This window comes from Phoca vitulina, unplaced genomic scaffold (genome assembly GCF_004348235.1).
Source record: "Phoca vitulina isolate PV1807 unplaced genomic scaffold, GSC_HSeal_1.0 scaffold53, whole genome shotgun sequence".
Taxonomy (NCBI): domain Eukaryota; kingdom Metazoa; phylum Chordata; class Mammalia; order Carnivora; family Phocidae; genus Phoca; species Phoca vitulina.
Window position 1 is genome coordinate 13254703 of NW_022589756.1, and position 26183 is coordinate 13280885.

A 26183-nucleotide genomic window follows, 5' to 3' on the forward strand; every position below is an offset into this window, starting at 1 on the left:
TCGTGGGCCTCTGCATACTGCCCTCAGTGAAAAGGATATTTGAAACTACGTGACTTTACAGACCAAGAATTTAACCTGCATTTTTATATAAGCACCTTGCTTTGGCCTTATGGAAAATTTAGCTTTAAAAATTTCTTGGTAGTGTTTGACAGATTCTAAACATTATTCACACACATGAAGTATATTTATTATGAGTAATACCACTGAGAATTTCTTATAAAAGTCTGTCCCTAAAAGGAAAGTTATGTTCTGTAACAATAACAAAGAATGCATATAAGATAAGCTGACTAAGGAGATTCTCTGCAGATTTATGCCATTGCAATAATGGGAAAGGTTTAATTTCATCATACAGGCATTTCTGTTAGAATGGTGTCAGCTGAAAAAATAACTTTCAAAGAAATTCATAAAACATTTCTGATTGGTAGCAGATTTAATTGGCTTAACTACCAAGTATTTTTCTATACTAATATTTTTTAAGATTCTAGTTTCTTTTTTAAAGATTTTATTTATTTATTTATTTGACAGAGAGAGATAGTGAGAATGGGAACATAAGCAAGGGGAATGGGAGAGGGAGAAGCAGGGAGCCCAATATGGGGCTTGATCCCAGGACCCCGGGATCATGATCCGAGCCAAAGGCAGACACCCAACGACTGAGCCTGACATGGGGCTTGGTCCCAGAACCCTGAGATCAGGACCTGAGCCAAAGGCAGTCGCTTAACGGACTGAGCCACCTAGGCACCCTCCTCTTCCAATTTAATAAAATATAAAAATAAGAATGCTTAATTGCTACCTAACTGAATTCTGAACAATGTATTTTTTTCCCTCAACTAAGTAGTGTTATTTTTTCCCAGCTTTATTGAGATGTAATTGACATATAATATGTAAGTTTTAGGTAAACAATGTGATGATTTGATATACTTACATATTGCAAAATAATTACCATAATAGGGTTACTTAACACCTCCATCACTTCACATAATTACCTTGTGTGTGTGTGTGTGTGTGTGTGTGTGTGTAGTGAGAACATTTAAGATCTATTTTCTTAGCAACTTTTAAGTATCCAATACAGTATTGTTAACTATAGTCACCATGCTGTACATTATATCCCCAGAAATTATTTCTCTTACAACTGAAAGTTCATGCCTTTGACCAACATCTCCCCATTTCTCCTATTCCCCTCCACCCCAGTCTCTGGCAACCAGCATTCTATTCTCTGTTTCTACAAGTTCAGCTTTTTTAGATTCTACATATAAACGATATCATACAGTATTTGTCTTTCTCTGTTTGACTTATTGAACATAACATAATGCCCTCAAGTTTTTTCCACATTGCTGCAAATGGCAGGATTACTTTCTTTCTCGTGGCTGAATTATAGATAGATGATAGGTAGATAGATAGAGAGATAGAGATAGATATCACATCTTCTTTATCCATTCATCCATAGATAGGTACTTCAGTTGTTTCCATATCTTGGCTATTGTCAATACTGCTGCAATGAACAAAGGAATGAGCTTATCTCTTTGAATACTGATTTCCTTCCCTTTGGATATATATGCAGAAGTGGGATTGCTGGATCAAGCGTAGTTCTATTTTTAATTTTTTTGAGGAACCGCCATACTGTTTTCCAGAGTGGCTGCACCAATATGTATTCCCACCAACAGTGCAAAGGGGTCCCCTTTTCTCCATTTCCTCACCAACACTTGCTATCTCATGTCTTTTTGATGATAGCCATTCTAACAGGTGTGAGGTGATATCTCATTGTGGTTTTGATTTGCATTTCCCTGATGATTAGTGATGTTGAGCACCTTTTCATGTACCTGTTGGTCATTTGTATTTCTTTTGGGAAAAAATGTTTATTCAGGTTCTCTGCCCATTTATAAATTAGATTTTTTTGTTAGTGATTTATATAAGTTACTTATACATTTTGGATATCACAGAGACAGTTTGCAAATATATTTTCCTATTCCACGGGTTGTATTGTCATTTTGTTGATTTTCTTTTTTCTTTTTCTTTTTTCTTTTTCTTTTTGCCATCGAACACCACCTTAAGAGAGTTGCTTTTAAGTAAAATTCAGCATGGGATAAAATATAATTATAATTTGTAAATCTAAATTCAATTTGAAAATCAAATCACAGGAAAAGGGTAAAAGGTTCCTTCCAAAATTTGGGTGAAAATGTATTTTCACAGCATTCACTTACCTAGTATAACCCCACATATTAACAATGTTTTAATTTCAATTTTTTATACAATTAGGTCATCAACTTCAAGTCTGAGTCTGAACTATTTTACAAAGGATATGTTTTATCCCATATTTGATTATTAAAATAAAGCTTTAAAGTGTAATGGAAAGAAAACTATATAATAATGTAACTGACACTTTAAGTTAAATCTTGTAAAATATAATTTAACACCATATCACACCAACACTTTCAATTCTAAACGGAGATATATTTGCGGTATGTACTAATCTCTATGTAGAGTAGTGCAATAAATTTAGATGAACTTGTTTCAGAAGCAGAAATGATTACTGCCAAAAAGTAAAAAGGGAGAGAAATGAAGCCCTCTTAAAACTCTTTTTGTTTTCAATGTTGTCATGGTTACTTAGAGAAATTTGTTTTGAGGACTTTTTCTTATGATCAGTTTGGTGATGGCTGAAAGAACAAGATTGATGAGGAAATTCTTTTATAAACACCTTTTCAAAATCCATCTTTACTAATTATTCCCTTTACACCTACATTAGACTTAAAGTTGGCTGTGTGCAGAATTTTTTTTTTTTTAACATTTAAGTGATTTTTAGTCATAAACATTCAAATATAGCTTTGGGTTGAATTTAATTTCTAAGTGTTCAGCCAATGTCTAAATTTAAAAACTCACATTTTAAAATATGACTGTGGGCAAGCTACACAAAATAAGTGAATTGCTAAATAATCCTTAGAGCATAAATAGCAGAGAATTAGTGTTCAATTAATTTAGTTCTATAATGCCATTCTTACTTTTAGTATGTCTAAAATTTTATGCCAGGAGGATTTTGGATTGGACATTATAATCCTAGAATATTTCAGCAGAAAAGGAGCTTAGAGACCATGTAGTCCAACAATCTCTGTTCTTAAAAATGAGGAAACTGAGTCCCAGAGATGTTGAACATTTTCACAAGATCATATTGCTAACTAACAGCAAACATGGGACTTTAATCAAAGTCACCTGATTCAAATTCCATTGCATTTTTCATGACACGCGGCTTATATCAAGTGCTTATGAGAATAAATTTATCCCGTTGAAAAGGTTTGCAAAGTGTGTGCCTTAAAGCCCTAATTGTTCCTTTGAACTACCCCAGGAGTCCACAGGAGGGTGAAAAGGAAGATGTCCTGCTTTATATCCACTTTGATATAATCACTTCCTCTTTCTTCTGTTTAAAAAAAAAAAAAAATGTAATTTTGAATAATGTTTCATGTCTAAAAAGATTCTCCTACCAAAAAAGAAAGTTCAAAAATTAGTTCTCAATTCCTGGTTCAAGCTATATGGAGAACTGAACCTCTTCCAATACCACCATGTAAAAGTAATTAAGTAAAACAAAAATAAACATTTTTAAGGGATTTTGTAACTGTCTAAAAATATCTTAGTGTCCCAAACACAGAGGGTTTAAAAACCAGGAATCTCCTGGAAATGGTTGTCCGCATCATAGAAAAAAAAAAGGCACTTATGCTAATATGACAATCTGAAGTAAGGAGATAAAATATGTGAGGTCAAGCTTGTGAACTACAATTCCTTCATTGAATTGGGGTGTTCCGAAGACTACACTCACCATGAAAGGGGAGACTATAAAACAATCCCAGAGAGAAAGAGAAAGATCACCTATCTCCACCTGTGCTCTGAGTGGGACAAAACTGTTTCCATTGAAAATGGATACCCATTGTCTATACCTCTTGCACATTTGGGTTTTGAATTTACTTTCAACATAATCCTTGAACAATCAAGCTGACAAATTAATATATAAATTGTTCCTGGACCAGTGATCCCCACAGATAACTTAGCAGAAACTTTTAAAAAATGGCTTTCAGGGGCGGAGCAAGATGGCGGAGGAGTAGGAGACCTGGATTTCGTCTGGTCTCAGGAATTCAGATGGATAGGGATCAAACCATTCTGAACACCTACAAACTCAACAGGAGATCGAAGAAAAGAATAGCAACAACTCTCTGAACAGAAAAGCGACCACTTTCTGGAAGGCAGGACATGCGGAGAAGTGAATCCGAGGCGATATTCGGGAGGATAGACGGCGGGGGAGGGGCCTCCGTTGGCCACTTCTGGCAAGTGATAGAGCCGCAGAGCACAAAATCGGAACTTTTAGAAGTCGGCTCCGCTGAGGGACGTCGCTCCAGTGGCTAAGCGGGGGGTGGAACCCTCGTGGGACAGTGTGGTCTCAGGACCCTCAGGGTCACAGAAAGACCAGGGGTGCCTGAGTGCGGCAGAGCGCCCAGGTATCGGAGCAGGGAAGCCGGCTGCAGAGACGGAGCTGAGGCGCGGGCTCTCAGCTCAGGGTTGCCATAAACCGTGATCCGCGGCACAGTCGGGCCACTGCTCCTCCAGCAGGGACCCAACAAGCGGCAGATCTGGGGAGACTCCCCTTCCTGCCCCGGGAGGAGAGGCGCGGGAGCGCACCGCGGGGATCTGCTGGGTTTGGAGACTCCACCCGGGGTCGGGTGCCAGAGATAGAAATGCTCGGTCACAGGCCGGGTGAGCACGGAGTGCGGCTGGAGACTGGAGAGACGGGAGTGACTGACGGCTTTTCTCTGGGGGCTCACTGAGGAGCGGGGCCCCGAATTCTCAGCTCCTCCAGGGCGGAGATTGGGAGGCCGCCATTTTCACTCTCGTCCTCCAAAGCTGTACGGAAAGCTTGCAGGGAACAAAAGCTCCCAAGAGCAAACCCGAGCAGATTACTTAGCCCGGACCGGGCAAGGGTGGGGCAATTCCGCCTCCGGCAAAGACATTTGGAAACCAGGCAACAGGCCCCTCCCCCAGAAGATCAGCGAGAACAGCCGGCCAAGACCAAGTTTACCCATCAATGAGAAGGACAGAACTCCAGCGCTAGGGGAATACTGCACATAGAATCCATGGCTTTTTTACCATGATTCTTTAGTCTTTCAAAGTTAATTTTTTTTTAACTGTCTTTTTTTTTTTTAATTTTTCTTTTTCCCTTTTTCAACCAACATCTTATCAATCCCTTTTCAAAAAACATTTTTCTTTTTCTTTTTTAAGATTTTATTTATTTATTTGAGAGAGAGAGAATGAGAGAGAGAGAGCACATGAGAGAGGGGAAGTTCAGAGGGAGAAGCAGACTCCCTGCTGAGCAGGGAGCCTGATACGGGACTCGATCCAGGGACTCCAGGATCATGACCTGAGCTGAAGGCAGTCGCTTAACCAACTGAGCCACCCAGGTGCCCAAACATTTTTATTTTTCATTTTTAGAGTCATATTCTATCCCTTCATAGTAGTTACCCGTATTTTTGGCATATATATATAAGTTGTTCTCTCTTTAAAATTTTGAGATAGTTTCTTCTAACAGATCAAAATATACCCTAAATCTCTAGTGTATGGTTTTTTTCTACTCCCCTGCCTGATCACATTCTCTCCCTTTTTTTTTCTTTTCTTTTTTTTTTAAATCCCCTTCCTTCTTTTTTCAAACAACTTCTTATCAATTCCTTTTATAAAATTTTTTATAATTTTCATCTTTACAGTCATATTCCATCTCTTCATCATATTAACCCTTATTTTTGTACATATATAAGTTTTTCTTTCTTTAAAATTTTGGGAGGCACTTTCTTCTAACAGACCAAAATACACCCAAAATCTAGTGTGTGGCACTGATCTATGTACCAGCCTGATCATATTTGATCATATTCTGTTTTTTTTTTTGTTTTGTTCTGTTTTTGTTTGTTTTTATCTTTATCTTTTTCTTTTTCTTTTCTTTTTTTTCTTTTTCTTTTCTTTCTCTTTCCCTTTCTTTTCCCCCTGCTTCAGGTCTTTTCTGATTTGTTTAGAGTAGATTTTCTGGGGACGTTGTTACCCTGTTAGCATTTTGTTCTCTCATTAATCTATTCTCCTCTGGACAAAATGACAAGACGGAAGAAATCACCTCAACAAAAAGAACAAGAGGTAGTACCGACTGCCAGGGACCTACTCAATACAGACAATAGTACGATGTCGGATCTAGAGTTCAGAATCATCACTTTAAAGATACTAGCTGGGCTTGAAAAAAGCATGGAAGTTATTAGAGAAACCCTTTCTGGAGAAGTAAAAGAACTAAAATCTAACCAAGTCGAAATCAAAAAGGCTATTAATGAGGTGCAATCAAATATAGGGGCACTAACTGCTAGGATAAATGGCGCAGAAGAGAGAATCAGTGATATAGAAGACCAAATGATGGAAAATAAAGAAGTTGAGAAAAAGAGAGAACAACTACTGGATCATGAGGGCAGAATTCGAGAGATAAGCGATACCATAAGACAAAACAACATTAGAATAATTGGGATCCCAGAAGAGGAAGAAAGAGACAGAGGGGCAGAAGGTATACTGGAGCAAATTATAGCAGAGAACTTCCCTAATTTGGGGAAGGAAACAGGCATCAAAATCCAGGAGGCACAGAGAACCCCCTTCAAAATCAATGAAAAAGGTCAACACCCTGACATTTAATAGTAAAACTTAAGGGTCTCAGACACAAAGAGAAAATCCTGAAAACAGCTCGGAACAAGAGGTCTGTAACCTACAATGGTAGAAATATTAGATTGGCAAAAGACCTATCCACAGAGACCTGGCAGGCCAGAAAGGACTGGCATGATATATTCAGAGCACTAAATGAGAAAAATATGCAGCCAAGAATACTATATCCAGATAGGCTTCACTGAAAATAGAAGGAGAGATAAAAAGCTTCCAGGACAAACAAAACCTAAAGGAATTGCAAACACAAAACCAGCCCTACAAGAAATATTGAAAGGGGTCCTCTAAGCAAAGAGAGAGCCTAAGAGTAACATAGACAAGAATGGAACACAGACAATATACAGTAACAGTCACCTGACAGGCAATACAATGGCACTAAATTCATATCTTTAAAAAGTTACCCTGAATGTAAATGGGCTAAATGCCCCAATCAAAAGACACAGGGTATAAGATTGGATAAAAAAACAAGACCCATTGATATGGTATCTGTAAGAGACTCATTTTAGACCCAAAGACACTCCCAGATTGAAAGTGAGGGGGTGGAAAACCATTTACCATGCTAATGGACACCAAAAGAAAGCTGGGATGGCAATACTTATATCAGACAAATTACATTTTAAACCAAAGACTATAATGAGAGATGAGGAAGGACACTATATCCTACTTAAAGGGTCTATCCAACAAGAAGATCTAACAATTGTAAATATCTATGCCCCTAACATGGGAGCAGCCGATTATATAAACCAATTAATAACAAAAGCTAAGAAACACATTGACAACAATACAATAATAGTAGGGGACTTTAACACCCCCTCACTGAAATGGACAGATCATCTAAGCAAAAGATCAGCAAGGAAATAAAGACTTTAAATGAGACACTGGGCCAAATGGACTTCACAGATATATTCAGAACATTCCATCCCAAAGCAAGAATACACATTCTTCTCTAGTGCCCATGGAACATTCTCCAGAATAGATCACATCTTAGGTCACAAATCAGGTCTCAACCGGTACCAAAAGATTGGAACCATTCCCTGCATATTTTTGGACCATAGTGCTTTGAAACTAGAACTCAATCACAAGAGAAAAGTCAGAAAGAACTCAAATACATGGAGGCTAAAGAGCATCCTACTAAAGAATGAATGGGTCAACCAGGAAATTAAAGAAGAATTTAAAAAATTCATGGAAACCAATGAAAATGAAAACACAACTGTTCAAAATCTTTGGGATGCAGCAAAGGCGGTCCTAAGAGGAAAGTATATAGCAATACAAGCCTTCCTCAAGAAACAAGAAAGGTCTCAAGTACAAAACCTAACCCTACACCTAAAGGAGCTGGAGAAAGAACAGCAAATAAAGCCTAAACCCAGCAGGAGAAGAGAAATAATAAAGATCAGAACAGAAATCAATGAAATAGAAACCAAAAGAACAGTAGAACAGATCAACAAAACTAGGAGCTGGTTCTTTGAAAGAATTAACAAGATTGATAAATGCCTGGCCAGACTTATCAAAAAGAAAAGAGAAATGACCCAAATCAACAAAATCATGAATGAAAGAGGAGAGATCACAACCAACACCAAAGAAATACAAACAATTATAAGAACATATTATGAGCAACTCTATGCCAGCAAATTAGATAACCTGGAAGAAATGGATGCATTCCTAGAGATGTATCAACTACCAAAACTGAACCAGGAAGAAATAGAAAACCTGAACAGACCTATAACCACTAAGGAAATTGAAGCAGTCATCAAAAATCTCCCAACAAACAAAAGCCCAGGGCCAGATGGCTTCCCAGGGGAATTCTACCAAACATTTAAAGAAGAATTAATACCTATTCTTCTGAAACTGTTCCAAAAAATAGAAATGGAAGGAAAACTTCCAAACTCATTTTATGAGGCCACCATTACCTTGATCCCAAAACCAGAAAAAGACCCCATCAAAAAGGAGAATTACAGACCAATATCCCTGATGAACATGGATGCAAAAATTCTCACCAAAATACTAGCCAATAGGATCCAACAGTACATTAAAAGGATTATTCACCACGACCAAGTGGGATTTATTCCTGGGCTGCAAGGTTGGTTTAACATCCGCAAATCAATCAACGTGATACAATACATTAACAAAAGAAAGAACAAGAATCATATGATCCTCTCAATAGATGCAGAAAAAGCATTTGACAAAGTACAGCATCCTTTCTGGATCAAAACTCTTCAGAGTATAGGGATAGAGGGTACATACCTCAATATCATAAAAGCCATCTATGAAAAACCCACAGCGAATATCATTCTCAATGGGGAAAAACTGAGAGCTTTCCCCCTAAGGTCAGGAATGCGGCAGCGATGTCCACTATCACCACTGCTATTCAACATGGTACTAGAAGTCCTAGCCACAGCAATCAGACAACAAAAAGAAATCAAAGGCATCCAAATCGGCAAAGTAGAAGTCAAACTCTCATTCTTTGCAGATGATATGATACTTTATGTGGAAAACCCAAAAGACTCCACCCCAAAACTGCTAGAACTCATACAGGAATTCAGTAAAGTGGCAGGATATAAAATCAATGCACAGAAATCAGTGGCATTCCTATACACCAACAACAAGACAGAAGAAAGAGAAACTAAGGAGTCGATCCCATTTACAATTGCACCCAAAACCATAAGATACCTAGGAATAAATCTAACCAAAGAGGCAAAGGATCTGTACTCAGAAAACTATAAAATACTCATGAAAGAAATTGAGGAAGACACAAAGAAATGGAAAAACATTCCATGCTCATGGATTGGAAGAACAAATATTGTGAAGATGTCAATCCTACCTAGAGCAATCTACACATTCAATGCAATCCCCATCAAAATACCATCCACTTTTTTCAAAGAAATGGAACAAATAATCCTAAAATTTGTATGGAACCAGAAAAGACCCCAAATAGCCAGAGGAATGTTGAAAAAGAAAAGCAAAGCTGGCGGCATCACAATTCCGGACTTCCAGCTCTATTACAAAGCTGTCATCATCAAGACACTATGGTACTGGCACAAAAACAGACACATAGATCAATGGAACAGAATAGAGAGCCCAGAAATGGACCCTCAACTCTACGGTCAACTAATCTTTGACAAAGCAGGAAAGAATGTCCAATGGAAAAAAGACAGTCTCTTCAACAAATGGTGTTGGGAAAATTGGACAGTCACATGCAGAAGAATGAAACTGGGCCATTTCCTTACACCACACACAAAAATAGACTCCAAATGGTTGAAAGACCTCAATGTGAGACAGGAGTCCATCAAAATCCTAAAGGAGAACACAGGCAGCAACCTCTTTGACCTCAGCCGCAGAAACTTCTTCCTAGATACATCGCCAAAGGAAAGGGAAACAAGGGGAAAAATGAACTGTTGGGACTTCATCGAAATAAAAATCTTTTGCACAGCAAAAGAAACAGTCAACAAAACCAAAAGACAACCGACAGAATGGGAGAAGATATTTGCAAATGACATATCAGATAAAGGGCTAGCATCCAAAATCTATAAAGAACTTATCAAACTCAACACCCAAAGAACAAAGAATCCAATCAAGAAATGGACAGAAGGCATGACAAGACATTTTTCTGAAGAAGCTATCCAAATGGCCAACAGACACATGAAAAAGTGCTCAACATCTCTCGGCATCAGGAAAATCCAAATCAAAACCTCAATGAGATACCACCTCACACCAGTCAGAATGGCTAAAATTAACAAGTCAGGAAACAACAGATGTTGGCGGGGATGTGGAGAAAGGGGAACCCTCCTACACTGTTGGTGGGAATGCAAGCTGGTGCAGCCACTCTGGAAAACAGTATGGAGGTTCTTCAAAAAGTTGAAAATAGAGCTACCATACGATCCAGCAATTGCACTCCTGGGTATTTACCCCAAAGATACAAATGTAGGGATCCGAAGGGGTACGTGCACCCCGATGTTTATAGCAGCAATGTCCACAATAGTCAAACTGTGGAAAGAGCCAAGATGTCCATCGACAGATGAATGGATAAAGAAGAGGTGGTATATATATACAATGGAATATTATGCAGCCATCAAAAGGAATGAGATCTTGCCATTTGCAACGATGTGGATGGAACTGGAGGGTATTATGCTGAGCGAAATAAGTCAAAAAGAGAAAGACATGTATCATATGAACTCACTGATATGAGGAATTCTTAATCTCAGGAAACAAACTGAGGGTTGCTGGAGTGGGGGGTGGGGTGGGAGGGATGGGGTGACTGGGTGATAGACACTGGGGAGGGTATGTGCTCTGGTAAGCGCTGTGAATTGTGCAAGACTGTTGAATCTCAGATCTGTACCTCTGAAACAAATAATGCAATATATGTTAAGAAAAAAAAAAGAAGATAGCAGAAGGAGAAGAATGAAGGGGGGGGAATCACAGGGGGAGACGAGCCATGAGAGACGATGGACTCTGAAAAACAAACTGAGGGTTCTAGAGGGGAGGGTTTGGGAGGATTGGTTAGCCTGGTGATGGGTATTAAAGAGGGCACATTCTGCATGGAGCACTGGGTGTTATGCACAAACAATGAATCATGGAACACTACATCTAAAACTAATGATGTAATGTATGGTGATTAACATAAGAATAAAAAAATTAAAAAAAAAATGGCTTTCAAAAGACACATCTTCAATCTAGGATGCATGGACAAAGCTTTTCAATAGGAGTTCACAAGCCAAAATTTAAAACACATAGGAAATTACCCACCAGGAATGAGAATCAATAGAAAGTCAAATAGCCAAGTTGTATTTTCAAAAGCTTCAAATAATTGAACAATTTAACAGAGGCTATAAAGTAAGAAAATTTAAAATTACTAAAAAAAAAAAAACAAAATAAAACAAAATAAAGTAAAATAACTAGAAGAGGGAATAGAAAACATAAAAACAGACCACTAGTTAAAAAGGGCAGATAGATTTGGAATTGTGCAGAACTTCCAAATCTAGTTAATGCAAATAACCAACACAATAAATTCAATAGAAGATTAGACACATTTAGAGAAAGAATTGGCAATCTAGACAATCAATATGAAGAAACCACACAATGAAGACAGAAGCATAAAAACACAGAGAATATAACAGAATATGTTACATAGAAGAGATAATACAGCAGATTATTGGAGTACCAGAAAAGAGAATAGAAGAAATAGGGAATGGTACTACTTGAGGGATAATGGCTGAGAATATTTTAGAGCAGAAATTTAGAAAGCACTATGAGTCCTAAGGAGAATTAAAAAAACAACAACCAAAACACCAGTACTATAGAACACCTAAGACAAGAAGAAATTATTAAATGTAATCAAAGTGAAATGATAGATTATCTGTAACAATTTCAACAGCAAAAATAGACTTATTTATGACAATGGAGTATTCTTCAAACTTCTGACAAAATAATATTCAAGGATATACAAAACTATTTTAAACTATATACTAAAGTATACTCAAGAGTAAAGGTGAAATAAACTCATTTTCTATCAAATACAAATTGAGTTTATTCTTCACAGTCCTTCATTGATAGACAACTGATTGAAGGAAGTCCTTCACATTTGATGAAGAAGGAAATTGAATTTATAAGATTGAATACAATAAACAAAGACATATAAAAATTGCTAAGTATATGGATAAATCTAAGTAAGCATGGACTTTATAAAATAATAATTATGATGATGACTAATTTCCTGGTTATTAAAATAGGATGAAACTAAAATATCATAAAGCAACAATATGTAAGATAGAGGAAGGTGTCAACAATTAAAGCATTGGAAGGTTCTATGTTTTTTCTTTTTTTTTTTTTTTTTTAAAGATTTTATTTATTTGACAGAGAGAGACACAGCAAGAGAGGGAACACAAGCAGGGGGAGTGGGAGAGGGAGAAGCAGGCTTCCCGCCGAGCAGGGAGCCCAATGCGGGGCTCGATCCCAGGACCCTGGGATCATGACCTGAGCTGAAGGCAGACGCTTAACGACTGAGCCACCCAGGCACCCCGAAGGTTCTATGTTTTTAAAGATGAAAAATAGTATTAATTAGTATTAGACTTTTGTAGGCCAAATATTCATGCTAAACATGTAAGGTATCAAAAAATAATCTAGTTAGGTGATGTTTAAAAGACACATGCCGTATAGAAACAAAATGGCTGAAATTAAAGAAATAAAAAGGACAAACCACAATCTCTAACAAAAGCAATTTGAACACACAACAAACATTATACTCAATAGTGAAATATTGAAAGCTTTTCCTCTCAGACCAGGAACAAGGCAAGAATGCCCACTTTCACCACTTCTATGCAACGTAGGACTTGACGTTCTAGCCAGATCAATTAGGCAAGAAAAAGAAATAAAAGACGTCTAAATTGGAAAAGAAGAAGTAAAATTATCCATTTGCAGATGATAATGATTTTATATGTAGAAAATCCTAAAGACTCCACAAAAAAGCAATTAGAACTAATAGACTCAGCAAAGTATCAAAGAATTAAATACAAATTCAATACACAAAAATTAGTTGCATTTCTATACATAAACAATGAAAAATCTAAAAAGGAAATTACAAAAACAATTCCATTTACAATAGCATCAAAAAGAATAAGGTACTTAGGAATTAGCTAAACCAAGGAAATGAAAGCCTTCTACAATGAAAACTATAAAACATTGCTGAAAGAAATTAAAGAAGACCTAAATTAATGGAAATACACCCTGTGTTTATGGATTGGAAAACTTAATATTGTTAAAATGTCAATAATGCCCCCAAACAGCCTACGGATTCAATGAAATCCCTATCAAATCCCAATGTCATTTTTTGCAGAAATAGAAAAAAACCCATCTTAAAAATCACGTGGAATCTCAAGGGATCTTAAATAGCCAAAACACTCTTGAAGAACAAAACTGGAGGACTCACACTTCCTGATTTCAAAACTTACTACAAAGTTAGGGTAATCAAAACAGTGTGGTATTGGCATAAAGACAGATATATGAACCAATAGAATAGAACAGAGAGCTGAGAAATAAACTGTCACATACATGGTCACATGATTTTTCATAGGTGTGCCAAAACCATTCAATGGGGAAAGGACAGTCTTTTCAACAAATGGTGCTGGGAAAACTGGATATCCAAGTGCAAAAGGAATGAAGTTGAAACCTTACCTAACACTATACACAGAAATTGACTCAAAATGGATCAAGGACCTAAATGTAATACCTAAAACAACAAAACTCTCAGTATAAAACATTAGTGGAAAGCTTCACAGCATTGGATTCGGTGATGATTTCTTGGATATGACACTAAAGGCACAGGTAAGGAAAAAAAATAGATAAATTGGACTTCATGAAAATTAAGAAGTTTTATTCATCAAAAGTCACCATCTAAAGAGTAAAAAGGCAACCCACAGAATGGGAGAAAATATTTGCAAATCATATATCTGATAAGGGATTAATATCCAGAATATATAGGGAACATTCACAATTCAACAACAAAGAAACAAACAACCCAATTAAAAAATGCACAAAGGACTTGAGTAGACATTTCTCCAAAGATGATATACAAATGGCCGATAAGCACATGAAAAGATGCTCAGCCTCACTGGGGAAATGCAAATCAAAACTACAATGAGATACCACCTCACACACATAGGATGACTAATATTAAAAAAACAGAAAACAAGAAGTGTTGGTGAGAGGGAGAAGTTGGAACTCTTATACACTGTTGGTAGGACTGTAAAATGGTATAGCTGCTGTGGAAACAGTAGAGCAATTCTTCAAAACATGGAAAGTAGAGTTATCATATGACCCAGCAATTCCGCTTCTGGGTATATACCCAAAGGAATTGAAAACAGGGTCTTGAAGAGAAGAGATAGTTGTATGCCCATGTTTATAGCAGCATTATTCATAAAACCTAAAATGTGGAAGCAATCCAAGGGTCTAATGATGGGTGAATGGCTAAGCAAAGTATGGCATATACATACGATGGAATATTATTCAGCCTTAAAAAGGGAAGGACATTCTGCAATATACTGCAATATAAATGAATCTTGAGGACATTATGCTAAGTGCAAAAGCTAGTCACTAAAAGACAAATTCTGTATGATTCCACTTACATGAGGTACTTTGAGTACTCAAAATCATAAAGACAGAAAGCATAATGGTGATTGCCTGGGGCTGTGGAGAGGAGAATGGGTAACTACTGTTTAATAGGTATAGATTTTCAGTTTTACAAGATGAAAAGTTATGGGGATGGATGGTGGTGATGGCTACACAGCAATGTGAATGTATTTAACACTACTGAACTGTATACTTAAATATGGCTAAGGTGGTAAATTTTAGGTTATATGCATTTTACCACGATAAAAAAAAGAGCAGGAAAAAATTCTAAGCAATTTGGAGTAGCTATACTCCTGTCCAACAAAATAGACTTTAATGGAAATATATTACTAATGGAAAAGGAAGATTTTCTCTCCAAATTTGTGAGTTTTTTATAACTCTTCTTGGGGTTCATTCTATCACACACAAGTGCAGTCTCTTTGCGATAAGATCTTAGATTCTTCAGAGCTCTAGTACTTACGGAAAGTGTTTGACAGGCATACTCTAGGAGCCTGAGAGTTATTTTTATCAGTCTGTAAGGTTTTACGAAGTACCACGTCAGATCTTTTAGAGATCTTAATAAAATCTAAATTTGATCTGTTCTGTGTTCTGAGGCCGTGTCTTACCTTGAGAACACTTCACTGGCATAAAAGACTATTCTTTACCCTTTACATCTCCTCTAAACTCCATTTAAAAACTGCATCATTAGCTCTTTAGTTCATCTCTCTCTTTTCTCAAGGAAACTTCAACAAGCTCCCTGGAAATCTTCTTGGCTATATCACCAAGGTCATTAAATTGATTTCTTTCCTTTCGTGAACAATTCTACAAAGAACAGCTCTGCTAAATTTTCCACCTTTCAATAAGAATCTCACTTTCTCCAGTAACAGTCCCTTCACTTTCCCTTAAGCCCTCACTGACAGCCTCCTGTGGCCCTTTGGGCTTCTGCTAATGCGCTTCTGAACAATCTCCAATTTTCACTAAAACTCATTTTGAGATCTAGCCACCATCTTTATCCAATACCAAAACCAATGCAACATGTTTCAGGTTTTTATTGCAGCAGCACTCCCACCTACAGGTGTTATATCTTGACGCCGTTATTATCGCTGCATAACAAAATATTCTAAAACTCAGTGGCCTAAAACAGCAACAATCATTGTATTATCTCTCATGTTTTGTGCATCAAAAACTTATGTGGTAAGGGCTCATCTTTATGGTTCTCTCTCAGGGTCTCTCATTAGACAGACAATATGCTTGGAGTTCATGCACCTCTTCAGGTAATCTTGGGGTTTCCCCGGGTAGTTTGAGCTTCCTCACATCATGGTAGCCTCAGGTCCTCAGTACTCCTTACATGGCAGCTCAGTGTTCCAACATTGGTCTTCCAGCAATTAAGGAAGAAGTTCCATTGTCTTTTCTGACCTAGCCTTTCAGTCACACCTGGCACATTTTATAGATTACAATTGAGACAGAGATTCTCCCAGATTTGAGTGGAAGAGAATTGATCTCCACCTCTTGTTGGAGGAATGTAAAGATTCTCGAACAGGGATTGGGACACTACAGCATGTTGGCCAAATCTGGCCCATGACTTAATAATATAAATAAAGGTTTGTTTGGTTTTTTTTAACACAAACACATTTCACTCATAAAATTCTGTATTGTCTACAGCTGCTTTTGTATCAGGGTCGAGTAGCTGCAACAGGCACCATGTGGCCCACCAAGCTCAGACATTTACTAGGTGTCTCTTTACAGAAATGTCTGCTGACCCCTGTTCTAGATGAACAAGTAGCCCCGGGAGGTATTGTTGTGGCCATTTTTGAAAAATACAAGCTCGTTAATTTTGTAACAAACACATTAATCTGCAACAAACATGTTGACTTTTGAGGGTGCATGAAAAGGTTTCAAGGATTAAGTGAATGAACACTCTCAAAGTAAAAATTGAGGAAATACAAATTCAGTTTTGTCTTTGAAAAATTAAGTTACTCATTCATAAAATTCAAGGTGGAATATATACCATCCAAGTCTTTGGACTAAACAAAGGCAGATAAAATAGTTCTAAAGACGTATATAAAACACAAAAACAAAACAACAAATGGACTAAATTAAGGAATAGAAGTAAAATCAAGCATCAGTTATTACAATAAATAAATGAACTAAACATCCCAATGAAAATATAGATGTCACCTAGAATTTTTTACAATCTAAACTAGACATATCATATAAAATACATGCTGAAAAATGAGCACACAGAAGTTTTCCAATAAAGAGATATCATGTCATAGTACTTAACAGCAAAAAACTTTGAACTTAGTTACTTGAATTCTGACACTACCAACTAAATGACTTTTGATAGGTTACTTTCTCTGAGATTGTTTCCTGATGTGTAAAATAAGATTAGAGAATCTACCCGATATCCTTCCATGAAAATGAAATAAGATGATGTGTGTAAAATGCTCAGCATCATGCTTGATATTATTAAATGCTCAATGAATAAAATTTATTTATTACTAAGACTAAAAAGATAGATAAAGACATATGATGTATATTTTCACTTCCACACACTGGTTGTGTTTACAAAATGTCTGAAAAGCAGCATGGCAATATGTATCAAGGACCTTAAAAGTTCATGGCAATGGGATATATCAAAGAAATAATAGTTACGTGCGGAGATATTTGTTTCCAAGTATATTAACCACAGCTTAATTTATAATGAAGAAATAGACGTAATCCTAAAGCTCCATAGTTGAGGCATTATTACATTATGACATAATAATACGGAATTAATAAAATAATATTACCAAATGTTACTTCATGGCATGGCTCCTATCAGTTAAAATCAACTTGATCCTTCCAGTTTTCCAGGCAACAAAACTTGGAGTCATCTTGACTCCTCTTTTTGATTTGAAATCTGACCTACTATTCCATATCTGACGTCCCTTCAAATACAGTGGCTCTGACCGCTTCTTACCACTTCCTCGGCTACCACCCTAATCCAAGCCACTATTGGTCCATCCTGGATGATTTCAAGAGCCTCCTAACTGGTCCTTCTGTTTCTGCCCTTCCCCCCTTCTCTTGAAACAGCAGCCAGAGTTATCTTGTTAAAACCTCAAGCAAACCATGTCAGTCCGTTGCTACAAACCTCCATGTCTGCTCCTCTCAATGAAAGTAATCGCTGAAGGACTTACGGTGACTTTTAAGAGCCTTCCTAATTTGTGTTCCCTATTAGTCTTCTGACATAGCAAACCTGCTGGACACAATCCAACATTTCTGATAGCTCTGAAGACAAACACCCCATCACCTCCCAATCCCATTCCCCAGATACATAATGCACTTGTTTGCTCTTATCAGTAAGTACCCATTATTCTCTCATTTCCACAAAATACTGACGGGAAGCTTTTCAGTCAACTCCTTATTTTCCATATCCACAAAGGGAAGAGACAAACCTAGAACTAACTATTATTGTATTAAGAATTGTACTTGTGGTTTTGTACTTCTATCTGAACAAGTCTGTTCCTGGTAGACTGAGAAGTCACAATATCAAAACTGAATATTGCAGTCATGCTGTGAAGACTTTGGTCTAAAGATAGAACATAAGTAAATTTGCTATACTCGCTAGGATTAGATGATACCACTTTTCAGCTGGTGGAAAATAGGAAACTAAGCCATGCTTTTATTTTATTTTTTTTAAGATTTATTTATTTATTTTAGAGGCGGGGAGGGGCAGGAGGAGAGGGAGAGAGAGAATCTCAAGCAAACTCCATGCTGAGCACAAAGCCGGATGTGGGGCTAGATCTCACCAATCTGAGATCATGACCTGAGCCGTAATCAAGAGTCTGACATTTAACCGACTGAGCCACCCAGGCGCCCCAAAGCTGTGCTTTTAAATACCAATTATCTAACTTATCCCATAGATTATCAGTCAACAATCTGAATTACTATTCTGCCTACTGAGGTCTTAGTTCCCCACATCAAATTAGAACTAGTTGATTTAAATCCTAATATGTTCTTCAAATCAGGCAAGTCTCATGTTTTAAGTTTTGCTACTAATAGGTACAGTAAAAATGCATAGTAAAGACTTACTTGGTGGACAGAGCAGGAGTTACCAAGAAGGTCTTTGGCCGGGGAATCTCAGATATTTTTAACTCTATTTCGGTTCAGCATGTAGCTAAAATCTACATAATCTTCTATGTAACATTCTATGTATTAAAGCCACTCTGAGGCCCATTGAACACTGTGGAAAATTTTCCCAGTAGATCAGCCCATTTGCAGAACCAGGTGTTTCTGTAATTGTGACACTATGAAAAACATTCATAGTGCTCTGAGGTCCTTTAAACTCTCTTTCCACCTGTGCTTTCTGGTTGAGTCCAGTGGCTGCTTATGCTTTTCAGGGATCTCCTTGTTTATGTAGGTGTGTTTCTTTGTTTCTGAATTTATTTTGCTACATTTTAAAGAGGAGAATTTATAGAAAAAGATTTAACAAGCTGAGGTTGGGAGTCACTCACATTTCAACCAGGTGCACTCTTAATGCACAGGTGTAAACCGATGAACAGGTAAGGAAAGCATGATGTGAGCTGCAGTCTCTGAAGGATTAATTGTATATGTCCATAATGAATGTATCCCAAGGTGCATTTTAAACACCTGTGATAAATTAAAGTATTTTCTTCCTTTTTTCCCTCTTTCTAGTTTCTCTGTGTCATTTATATACATACAGTAAGCATAGCCTTTATTTGGATATCATGGGAATCAAGGTCTCTTATTCATTATTGAATATAATTTTATAGGAATTTTTATTTTAAGATAACAAACACATTTTGACTCTTCTAAATAATTATTTTTATATTTGAAAATAGCTTAAGAGTATTATATTAAGGACATATTTTAATTTCTTAATCTAGATAGTAATACAATCATTTCACCCAGGTCCATGCCTTGAAATTCCTTTCAAATAGGGTAATTTTCAACTGTGTTACTCAGTTTCCTCACTCTAGAAAATTTGGAAGATATCCATTGTTAAAATTCAATTTCTAATGGGTTTTCTGTGGTTCACACCTGGGAGCATGTTAGCTATTTACTTTTGCAGCTAATTTATAATAAAATAATACATAAAGGAATGAAAAAATATAATCTCTGAATGAAATTTAATACAGTACTACGTCTAAATAAAAACCTTTCTTCTCACAATTTATGTAGGTAAAAATGGAGGTTTGTGTCAACAAATTATATTTTAAGAAAAATGTTGCATTTTTCTCATGACATTTTGGAGATTCCAACATTTACATCTACATTGATGTCATTCAAAAGAAAAGGGAAATACTTTAATTATACTGACATTTGCAAACATTCAAGTATTTATCAGCATTCATTCATTCAACAAATATAACTGCATCCCCATTACACACTACATGAGATCAGACATCCTTTGGACGTCTGATCTCATGGAGCGTGTCATAGTGGAAACAGTTACTTTTCACTCAAGTATTTTGAACTTAACATGCTAGATAATAGGAGTGTCCCTGAACTGCAGAAAATTTGAAGCAATCAGTGTCTGGCCATTTGAAGGGAGAAGGCTCTGGTTGTTGCCTCCTTTTTTTTTTTTTTTTTTTTAACTTAACAGAAATTTATTTTCTCTCAGTTCTAGAGGCTGGAAGTCCAAAATCAAAGCCTCCAGGATTGTTTCTCCTGAAGCCTCTCTCTTTGGCTTGCAGACATTCGCTTCTGGGTCCTCACATGATCTTTTCTCCACACACATATACCCTTAATGTTTCTTCCTTTTCTTAAAAAGACACCATTCCCTTGTGCAAGACTGTTGAATCTCAGATCTGTACCTCTGAAACAAATAATGCAATATATGTTAAGGAAAAAAAAAAAAGAAGAAGAAGATAGCAGGAGGGGAAGAATGAAGAGGGGGAAATCGGAGGGGTAGACGAACTATGAGAGATGATGGACTCTGAAAAACAAACTGAAGGTTCTAGAGGGGAAGGGGGTGGGAGGATGGGTTAGCCTGGTGATGGGTATTGAGGAGGGCACGTCCTGCATGGAGCACTGGGTGTTATGCACAAACAATGAATCAAGGAACACTACATCTAAAACTAATGATGTAATGTATGGGGATTAACATAACAATAAAAAAATTGTAAATGAAAAAAAAAAAAAGACACCACTCCTGGGGTGTCTGGGTGGCTCAGTCGTTAAGCGTCTGCCTTCGGCTCAGGTCGTGATCCCAGAGTCCTGGGATCGAGCCCCGCATCAGGCTCTCTGCTCCGCGGGAAGCCTGCTTCTCCCTCTCCCACTCCCCCTGCTTGTGTTCCCTCTTTCGCTGTGTTTCTCTCTGTCAAATAAATAAAATCTTAAAAAAAAAAAAAAGACACCAGTCCTATTGGATTGGGGTCCCACACATATGACCTCATATAACCTCAATTATCTCTTTAAAGGCTTTATCTCCAAATAAAGTCACCTTGGGGGTTAGGGAACACAATTCAGTCCATAACACAGATTGACTGGAGAGGTACTAGAAGGTACACGTTATATGAGTTTTGTGCAATTGGGGCGAATCATGTAACTTCTCTAAGCATATCTTTTCCTTCCTAAAGAATAGTGACTAACATAACATAATAAAATTAAAAAAAAAGAAAAACACACGGGAGTGATAAACATCAAATCCAGGATCCAAGGTAGTTGTTGGGGGTGAATACACAAGGGCATTATTTTTTGCACTTGCTATCTATATTAAATATTGCATCTTCTAAAAATTATTATAACATTGAGTGTTAGAATAATTTATAATGCTAAACATTATAAAGAATAATTTATAATGCTAGACATTATAAATTACTCTCTGCTCAAGTGGACTTAAAAGTGTAATATAGAAAAGCAGTCAATGAGTATAATCCTAGTCATTTTAACATAAAACATCAGAGAGGAAGACCCAATACCAGTTTTTAAATTAACAACTGAACAAATGTAATAAGATATTGGAACTTCGGGTGCCTGGGTGGCTCAGTCGGTTAAGCATCTGCCTTCGGCTCAGGTCATGATCCCAGCGTCCTGGGATCGAGCCCCGCATCGGGCTCCCAGCTCAACGGTGAGCCTGCTTCTCCCTCTCCCTCTGCCTGCCTGTCTGCCTACTTGTGATCTCTCTCTCTCTGTCAAATAAATAAATAAAATCTTTAAAAAAAAATTAGGAGAGATACATTAAAAAAAGAATAGTGACAATAAATAGTTGATCTCAAATTATTCGTTCTTACTTGACCCATTTTTTTCAAATTGTTTATTGCAATTCTTTCTATTGGCACACAGGTAACAGAAAATGAGGATCATTTCTCAGTAAGTTTTAGTGAAATAAAGGAGGCCATTAGAACTTTCGAGGTCAGGTCAGAGGTTGCACATTGGCAGTCCAGGGGCCAGAAACAGCTTGCAAGCTGGCTATTGGCCTGCACAGTGTTCACATTTTTAAAATTAGTTGCCAACTTTTAAAAGTCAATTGAACTCATATAAAAATCTGGATTTCCAACTGGGCCTCTCTTTAAGCATGGTAGTAATAGATTGGCGCGGAATATCAAGGTTGCCGCTGGGGATATGGTTTCCCCACTGAGCCACAGTCCCTGATGCATCTGCACACTGGCAATTGCTGCTTATTATCACATTCGTGCTGTGATTTGACAGAAATATATTATTACTTATACTTGGTCCCTAGGTTGCTGCTTCTTGATCGCCAAGTGAAATTATAGGCTGTTGAAGAAAGAAGCAATAAAAAATAAGTCTTTGTAGTTTAGTCATAAGAAAGGATGGAAGAAATCAAAGAAATGATAAAAAGTCATAAGAAGGGAAAGAATGGACATAAAAATATCCTCTTGATAATAACACATGTAGATTTAGGGTCCTTATTTACACTTGTGGGTATTTTGAGTCTCACCATAAAAATAAGCAACCCAGTTACACAAGCACACTCACTGCAAACAGACTGGACACTCCCCATGGATACATGAAAAGCCTCCATGTTAGAATTAACATTCTTCTAGCAGTTTCTTCAGCTGTTGTTATGATTAAACTGTTAGCTCTGCTCTGTGGACAGCGCCACCACTGAATCCCCCCTCATTCACTTGGAAATGAAGATGAATGCCTGTGAGAAAATAAGAGCTGACTCTGAGGGACTTCACAGAAATAATCGGCTTGAGGCACGCAACCTGCATATTAGAGGCTGAATGGCTGGTTTGGAAGGAACTGAGAGGAACAGGGCTGCCTGGCTGCCCCCCACTGAGTCATAGCTTTAAACAAGGCCTTGACTCACAGCTATCAGGCTAGAGCGGCCATTTCCCTGGCTCCTGATAAGCCCGTCTCTTTTTATCCAGAGGTTGGGCCTGTGATTTAACATAGCAGTGACAGCGATAGTTATCCCAAAAAACATCCTTAACAACTCTCCTCTAATACAAATCACTTATTCTTTGTGAAAGATGAGTGAGTCATGCAAGGAGCAGACTGCCCATTAGTGGGACATTGTTAATTTGCTCTTTAATTAGTTTAGTGGCATATAATTGTTTGAGGTCAAATAATAATTAAATTTTTGTACACTCCTTCTTTTCCCTGGTAAATTACCACTGGACCACCCTCCATGATAAAGGATCTCTAAATAACACACAGGATGCTTGCTGTGTAACACAAGGAAGTGTGTGATTTTTCCCTACAAAAGTCCCCTTTAAAAACAAAATTTCTTCATGAGAAGAATCGTTCTATCATTATTGATTAGAAGTTTCCTTTTAAGAATAAAAATCGTCCAATACAATTGTAATAAACTTTTTTCTGCTAATTCAGTGAGTTTATCTGAAGAAAACCTAAAATGCATCAATTTTTAATTGTTGCTATAAATAACAAACATTAATTAGACTTATAAATATTTAAATGAGCTTTCCTTTAGAGAACTCTACCAAGAAAATGTTTAAGTACTACATGAAAGTAGTTGGCTTCCCCAACTACCACAAAGTAAAGAAATTGTCTAAATTACCTTCTGCGTCTTTTTTTTTTCTAGAAGCAAGCACTAGATGGTTATTTAAGATGAGTCAGCTAAAAATCTCACAAAGTTCTGCTCAAAAATTAGAACATAGAACTTTATTTTCTTCTTTTGTCTTAGGGATTGGAGAAACCTTGTTCATGATAATATTAAATATTTTGAATCATATTTTAAAAAACAATTTAAAAAACAAATTTAAGAAAAGCACGATTACTATCATATTCATAAGCAGTAAGGACTGAGAAAGGCTGTCTTTGAGTTAAAAACATTATTAACAAAAAAAGTGTTCTTAGCTTTTCACCCATAAAATTATATTCTTGAAAGTGAAAGCTATGTCTCCACCATGTTGCACTAAATTGATAGTTCTGAGCTGATTGAGTATATAAGTTCTGGTATATACCATAATCTTCTCTAGAAAGAAAATACAGCACCCCAAAAATGTATGTTGATCATATTAACATTTGTAGGATAATTTCAACAGGTACTTTGCTAATGTTCACCCTCACTTAGCTAGAGCGCCATAACTTCGTCAGATAGTAGAAAAGAAAGGTCTCAGGAGGAAACTTTACAAAAAATGCAACCCTATCTGGTCATTAAAATAAGTCTTACAGGGACGCCTGGGTGGCTCAGTCGGTTAAGCGTCTGTCTTCGGCTCAGGTTATGATCCCAGGGTCCTGGGATCGAGCCCGCATTGGGCTCCCTGCTCCGCGGGAAGCCTGCTTCTCCCCCTGCCTGCCACTCCCCCTGCTTGTACTTCCTCTCTCTTTCTCTCTGACAGATAAATAAATAAAATCTTAAAATAAAATAAAATAAAATAAAATAAGCCTTCCAAGGACTTTTACCAACAAAGCATTTTGTGAGATTTTTTTCAGTAAAGTAGACTCCTTTGCACAGGATTAGCACAAATTAATAAGACTTCTCAATAAGCACACAGGCACACTGAAAACCATGGCCAGACAGTACTTACAGTAGTGAAAACAGATCTTGTTCAGAAACTATTGCAATAGGGAGAAGAGCTCAGGATGGAACTGGCTCAGTTCTGAAAGTGACAAGAACAAGTAGGGATTTATAAAGCCAAGGAGCAGCTTGGGGTGGGAGCTGAAGTTCGTGGATGGAAAATTATTAAGAGAAGACATCAAAGGTAGGAGGGAATTTTTGCTGAACTGACCTAGCAGGATTCATGCTGATGGCAGGGTCAAGGTGGTCAGATATCACCTGGGAGATCGTAGGGGATGAGGAATTTGGCAGATATCAAGGGCGATCAAATATCAAAAGTGGGACATTCTCCCCAACCTGGCTGGGCAAGATTGGTGCTAAAACTGGGCTCTGCAGACTCACAAGGATGGGGTCAAGATAGAGGTCTAGTTGAAAAAAAGGCTCAGAAAAGCCTGAATAAAGTTTGGTCAAGGAGAGAGCCTTTGTTAACACACACACACACACACACACACACACACACTTACATTTCCACGTAATTATCTACATGTAGAATTTGCCCATTTACAGGGGTGTTGGCAAAATGCAAAATAACCCTGCTGGCCATGTTCAAGTTGAGGCCAATTGGAACCATCACAAATATTAACTTTGACAAAAGGAATGAGCCCCTAAGCAAATAGAGGCTAATTTTGCTCTCCTGTCCTCCTATCATGTAATCAGAACAAAATTCTCAAAGCTTAACAGATTTCTTCTTTATTCTGTTCATCATAAATCAGAGATGACTGTAACATTGATAATTGCCATTTTGAATGATTTCAAACTTTCACTTTGAGGTAGAGCTGGTGTCCTCATTTGCCCAAAGGAAAATTATAATCCTGAAAAAAAGGCTCAAAGGGTAGCAGAATGTGCCACCCAAAAATATGGGGGTTATTTTGAGCTAAAGGCCATTGAGAAACAGTAGACATAGGAAAAATTCTTTTTAAAAAAGGGCATAAGTTTTCCTTTTGTAAAGGAAATTTACATTTATAAAGGTGTCCCCCCCTCCTGTACAGGAAGAAGAGAACTATCTTTACCTTTATAAAGACATCTTTGATCTTGTCAGGTCTTTTCTCATGGTCTAGCCCGATTCTCAATAAGAAATCTTTCAAAGTTCTGCCTCAAAGGCCTTGGCCTGATTTCTCCTGTTCTGGGAGTGGATGAGAGGAAAAAACTGGCTATCTTAGTTCAACAGTCCCCCTTTCACTTTTGCCCCCTACTTCCAATATGGTGTTCTTACCTTCAGCAAGGCCTTCTCCTCCTTCTATCTCAAATCCTCTAGTTTACCCTCTCTAGAGATTAAATGCCCAGGCTTCTGTTAGGTCATGAAGTGTGTGTGTGTGTGTGTGTGTGTGTGTGTGTGTTGGGACCTATTTCCCAGCTACAAGGAGTGCTCTAATTCCTCCTT